The following is a 6,954-nucleotide window of genomic DNA, read 5'->3' on the forward strand; positions in this document are numbered from 1 at the left end:
GAATTATAAATAACCACAGGTCAGGGAACCACAGTTTGTCTTGGGAAAGGGAAGGCCCAGCGAGGCAGTTGTGGAGAGCAATCAGGGCAGATGTTGATGAGACTCTGAGTACAATAGGAGGATAGAACAGGCCGGTTGTACACAGTGAGAGAGAGTCCCGATTTCGGTGGTTGGAAACAGATCTCATTAACTGAGGATTGTTCCGATTTTGATGGCTCTGAACCCAAGGTCAGCAAGTGGATTAAATTGTGGAGTCGCCTGTCTTTCGTCGCTGGACAGTCTGAGAACTCTGAAGTTCCAAGGGAGTATTATATGATACCCAGGGCTGTATCCCTCCAGCAGCCTGATTAATAAGGAGAAGGTCTTTGAAGTATAAAGATAATGTTTCTGACTGTACTGGTCTCAGTGCTGTGGTACCTTCCCATACTCCAGACACAGTTGGGAGACAGCTATGATCTGCAACAGCTACCCAAGGAGTATGAACTGGAGACTCTCAGGAGAGTGAAACAGAAATCTGCCCAGACAACAGAAAGCAAGGTCAAGTACGGAGAGCAGAAGCCAACCCTCAGGCATTATCAAGATATCAGACACTTGACCAATAAAGTTCAGGAACTGCATAAACCAATGGAAAGAAGATTCTATAAATTAAACTGGCTCCTCTTCTCTAGACATATAATTAACATTCTCCAATCTTAAATGTTTTGTAAGCTACTATGTGTGTATTAGGAACTACACCTGGGTCCTCTTAAAGGCATCAAGTAATCTTAGATGCTCAGTCATCTCTCCAACCCCTATTCTTTTACAGTTGAAGACACAAGAAGCAACTACTGTAAAGTAAGTAATATTTTTCTCCCTTCATTCCTTCCTTCCCTTCTTCCTCCTTCCTTTCTTCTTTTGGTCCTTTCTTCCTTCCTTCCCTCCTCCCCTCCTTCTTCCCTTTTCCCCCCTCCCTCATTCCTTCCTCCCTCTCTCCCTTCTTTCCCTCTTTCTCTCATTCCTCTCTCCCTTCTTCCTTCCTTATCTCCCTCCCTTCCTCCTTCCTTTCTTCCTTCCTTCCCTCCTTCCCTCCTTCCTTCCTTCTTTCCCTCTTTCTCTCATTCCTTCCTCTCTCTCTCCCTTCTTTCCCTCTTTCTCTCATTCCTCTCTCCCTCCTTCCTTCCTTTCTTTCTTCCCTCCTTCCTTCTTTACCTTCATCCTTCCTTCCCTCTCTCCCTCCTTTCCTTCCTTCTACTTTTGTTTCTTCCTTTCTCTTTCACTTTTCTTAGCATCTTTTGGTCCTTTTTGTCCTGGTATTTCCTTCTTTATCCAAAAAAAAAAATCACATTTATAAGTATTTTGAGATTATCTCACTGATTTTTATGTTCTTGCAGTATTACTATTTATTCTCCTTCTTACATTAACTTTTCATTATTTGAAAATCTATTTTTCTAATTCTCTTTTTCTCATTTATCTTCACCTCCATAATATTCTTACTCCCCATCTTCTCTCTCTTTTTTGTTTAATTTTGCTTCTTTGTTCATTGGCGCTCCCAATTTCATAAAACAAACATTAATGGTCATAAAAGATCAAATCTGTCTTAACGTAACAACACTGGGTGTTTTTATTAGCCCCCCTCTCATCTCTGTTTAGTGCATATAAGCTAAAATTATCACCATTATCATCATCACCAACAACAACAAAAACAATACCCAAAGAGTTACGTTACACCATAGATCAAATATACTTTTTTAAATTTATGTCATTAGTTTATTTACAATTTTTCTAGTATAAGAGTTCAAGAGTTTAACCCAATTTTCAGATCATATCTCTTAAACTTTCTTCATTCGGTTAAAGGGATGAATTAAATATCCTTATTTTTTAAGTAGCTGGTGTCTTACTATAAAGAAAGGAGCGGCAAATCCAGATCCAAAGTTCATGGTCACCATAGCCAGTACAGTCCCCATAGCCAGTACATGGTCATCATAGCCAGTGCACGGTCATCATAGCCAGTGCATGGTCATTATAGCCAGTACATGGTCATCATAGCCAGTACACAATCATCATAGCCAGTACATGGTCATCATAGCCAGTGCACGGTCATTATAGCCAGTGCACGGTCATTATAGCCAGTACACAATCATCATAGCCAGTACATGGCCATCATAGCCAGTACATGGCCATCATAGCCAGTAACCGCCGCTTGTTTTCCACTGAAAATGGCAATTCTTCCCGGAACTCTCCTCATAGTGGCTGCGACGGACCATGGAGGTGGTGAACCCCCAGATACTCTGGCCCAACATGTCACTGCTGGAAGTTCTGCGAGGGATGCAGAGAAAGAAGGCAGAAGAAATGGCCGTACCACCTAACTCTCCTTTCTTCACGACCCTACAGAAGTATACAAAATATTCCATACAAAAAGACAGGATACATATTTTTCTCAGGAACCAATGGAACTTTCTTTAAAATAGACCACAATCTTGGCATGAATCAAGTCTTCAGGAAGAAAAATCAATCAAAATCATTTCATATCTTATAGGATCATAGTAAATGAATAGTAGTGATCAATAACCAAGAAATCTATAAAAAGACACAGAGCCTAAAAGAATACACTTTTAAAGGACTACTGGGTCATTGATGAAATCAGAAAGAAAATTCGAAATTCCCTATAATCAAATGAAAATGGAATCAGAACCCAGCAGAAATCCTGAGGCACTTCCAAGAAAAAAGTTCATAAGTGCTCACAATAAAAAAAAAAAATCAAACAAGTAACCTAACAGAGAGAGAGAGAGAGAGAGAGAGAGAGAGAGAGAGAGAGAGAGAGAAAACAATTCAAAACCAAAAGCAATACATAGCAAAGATCAGGGCAGAAATATTGAGACGGATATTAAAAGAACAATGTTTTAGATAGCTGTAAGAGTGATTCTTTAAAACATATATATAGAAGATGGACAAGCTTATATCCAAAGTAACAAAATGGAGAAAGAAGGCCCAAATTAATAAAATTAGTAATTAAAAGGGGAAGGGTGCAATAGATGTCATTGAAAACAAAGAATCATTGGAGACCACTTTAAAATTATCAAATTAAATTCAAAAGGCAGAAAAAATGAACAGTTTTAACAGCAATTAGTGAAATGTAAGCAGTTATAGAAAATCTCCCAACAAAGGAACTAAAGATCAGATGGATTCATGTAAATTCTTCCAAACATTCAAAGAAAAGCTAACACCAATGTTCTTCAAACTATTTCCATGAAATAGAGAAGGTACACTACCATGTTCATCCTACAAAGCCAGCTTTGTCCTCATACCAAATCTAGATGATAACATTCAAATAAGACATTAGACCAATATTTCTGATGAACATAAACAAGCAAGTTCTCAATAAAATTATTGCAAACTAAATTTAGGAACAAATAAAACCATGTACCATGAGCAGGAGTGATTGACTTCATGAATGGAAGATTGGCTCAAGATTTCCAAACTAGTAATTATAATTCAGCACATAAAAAGACCCAAGTAAATGAGGCTGGAGAGACGTCTCCAAGGTTGAGAACTCTGTTGCTCTTGCACAAGACCCAGGATCCCATTACCCACTTGGTGGCTCACATCCATTACTCCAGTTCCCATGGTTGCAATGCTTTTCTTCTGACCTCTGTCAGCACCAGCCCTCTGTGAAATGATGCACACACACACACACACACACACACACACACACACACACACAGACAATATACATAAAATAAAATATACATCTAAAAATAATATTTCAAAAAAGACTTAAGGACAGAAACTACATAGCCAACATAATCAATGAATTAAAAATTTTGGATAAAGTTTAACGGCATGATAAAAAAAAAAAATCCCCATTGAAACTAGAACAGACAGAACATACCTCAATGTTAAAAAGACCTTATATGCCAACCCATTTATAAAATTAGACTAAATGTACCCAATAAAACTATCAAAGAATATATGAAAGATAATTTAATTTAAACATACACATATGTGTATGTAACAACAATTAATGGGGAAAAGAGGCCATGAATTTGAGAGAGCAAAGACTGGCATATTAGAGGGTTTGGAGAGTAGATAGGAAAGGACAAATATAATGTGATTACATTACGATCTCAAAAGTAAAGGAAATAATTTTTAAAACTTTAAACCTTTTAAGGGAAACATCATACTTATATACAATGGAACTACTGCCTAAAGAACAATAAAATCATGACATTTGCAGGAAAATAGATATTCCTAGAATTATTATGTCGAGTGAAGTAAATCAGATTCTGAGAGACAAACACAATTACTTTCTCTCATCGGCAAACCCTAATTTTAAATATGTGCATGAGTTTATTTATACATTTGTGGTTCTGGATCATGAGAATGAATCACAAGAGAGAAGGGAGACATATCCCCAGAAGAGAGGTACAGAAGGGCATGGAAAATGGAATATGAAATGAGGACTGAGATGAGAAATGACAATAAAGTATAACATACAGACATATAGATATGTGGGGATGCCAGAATAAAGCCTGTTTACTTTGTACATTAGCCTAAGATATTATTTAAGAAAAGATAAGGTGTGGAAACTGTTACTGACATGGGGTTGGAAGTGTACTTCAGTGAAGGGAATGTGAGCTTGCCTTACACCTTGTTCTCAACTCAATCTGTAGCAATGTAAATAACACAAGTAACAAATTGTACAATGATTTGTGTTGTATTAGATACCTTTACTCTACAGCTCTTCATCTACAAACCAAACACATGCATTTAATATATAAGAAAGAATAATAAGAACTTGAAGTACATATATTCTATTTCATTTAAAACAAAAAATTCAGTATGTGTTCACATAAGCACTATGTTTTATTGAAATTACTATGTTTATTTAATAGCTCATAAGTAAGAAAGGATTGGTAAAAAGAGAGACTATGTTATGTTGTACAAATTTGATGTCTAGCTTCACAGAAGATATCTGGATTATTAAATTTATTGCTTCATTCAATCCATTGTAATCCATTGTTGTATGTGTGGTACAGAAAGGTCATCTCATATAAGTAGATACTTGGGAGGGAGAGAATCAATTTTTTAGGTAATCATAGGTATTCTTTGATATGTATTCAAAACTTGACAAGTGTTTTCTCTTCTTTCTTTATTTTATATTTTGTTTTTAAAGACTGTTCCTATGGGCATACCTTCACACTAAAGTTTGATTCTTTCTCTTGTACTTTAATGATTCACTTAATGCTACATTGTAGCTGAGAGTTTCCAGTCTAAACTGTAATGATCTTTTCTTAGACCTCGTAGGTTTGTTTGTTTATTTGTTTGTTTTTTAATTGGGAGCGTTTTATATTTTGCTTTCTTTGGAACAGGGTCTTAAGTAGCATAGGCTATCATAAAACCTTGCCATAAATATAGAAGTGGATGCTCACAGACATCTATTGGATGGAATGCAGGGTCCCCAATGAAGGAGCTAGATAAAGTACCCAAGGAGTTGAAGAGGTCTGCAACCCTGTAGGAGAAACAACAATATGAACTAACCAGTACCCCCAGAGCTCATGTCTAGCTGCATATGTAGCAGAGGATGGCCTAGTCAGCCATCAGTGGGAGGAGAGGCCCTTGGTCTTGTGAAAATCATATGCCCCAGTACAGGGGAATGCCAAGGCCAGGAAGTGGGAGTAGGTGGGTTGGGGACCAGGACGGGGGGTGGGGGTGGGGAGGAATAGGAGATTTTCAGAGAGGAAACTAGGAAAGGGGATAGCATTTGAAATGTAAATGAAGAAAACATCTAATAAAAAACAAAAACAAAAAACAAAACAAGGGGCTGGTGAGATGGCTCAGTGGGTAAGAGCACCCGACTGCTCTTCCAAAGGTCTGGAGTTCAAATCCCAGCAACCACATGGTGGCTCACAACCATCCATTACAAGATCTGACTCCCTCTTCTGGAGTGTCTGAAGACAGCTACAGTGTACTTAAATATAATAAATAAATAAATCTTTAAAAAAAAAAAAAAAAAAAACCTTGCCATAGTCAATGATGACCATGAACTTCTAATCCTCTGGCCTCTACCTCCCTAGAGGATGGCCTTGTCGGGCATCAATGGGAGAAGCCCTTGGTCCTGCCTGTGAGGGCTTGATGCTTCAGTTTAGGGGAATTCCAGGATGGGAAGGTAGGAGTGGGTGGATGGATGGGAACACACCCTCATAGAAACAGGAGGAGGGGGATGGGATAGGTGGTTTCTGGAGGGTGTGGGGAATTGGGAAAGGGGATAACATTTGAAATATAAATAAATAAAATATCCAATAAAATTATTAAAAAAAAAACAAATATATGCTATTATATGGGCTTCATGCTGCCCTGGGAATCAAATTAAGGTCTTTGTGCATGTTTAGCAAGCAGCCTCCAACTGAGCTACATCAGCCGAGAGCTCATAGTATTTTTTTAACATATTATTTCCCAAGGGCTTGCCCTATAAAAATACCATCTGGGCCTTCCTTTCTCCATCAGAATATTGTGTAAACCAAAAAGTTTTCATTCAAAACCACAGTAAGGAGTACACACTGGGCAAGAGAAAGACAAATGGTACTTTCTTGAGCACGCAAGGAAATGTAGGGCAATAAAACCTGTTTACACATCCACTTCCTGTATTGCCGTATCAGTTCTTCCATCATGATAAACCACCCATACAGATGACTAACTCCAGCATCTTTGTGCATTAAAGCCAGATGCCATCACAGTTCTTAAAAAAAAAAAAAAAAAAAAAAAAAAAAAGAATCCTTTGTATAACTTCCAACCTTATATATTCTTGCAGGCAAATCCTTAATAAACCATTACTTCATGAAGTGACCTCACACCCCAATTTCTTGAACTCTGAGCACCAATTAAGTCAACATGATGCATATTGGGGAAAACCCCATACATTTTCTATGTCTGATGATTTCCTAATTCAGCCTTTATTATTTTTAAACATTAGTCAGC

General features: G+C 37.6%; 1 pseudogene; it reads right to left on the bottom strand.

The window, feature by feature from the left end:
• Positions 1-1,742: 1,742 nt before the first annotated feature.
• On the bottom strand, positions 1,743-2,279 carry LOC110322639 (annotated as a pseudogene).
• Between the last annotated feature and the right edge of the window lie 4,675 nt (positions 2,280-6,954).

This window comes from Mus pahari, chromosome 5 (genome assembly GCF_900095145.1).
Source record: "Mus pahari chromosome 5, PAHARI_EIJ_v1.1, whole genome shotgun sequence".
NCBI lineage: Eukaryota > Metazoa > Chordata > Mammalia > Rodentia > Muridae > Mus > Mus pahari.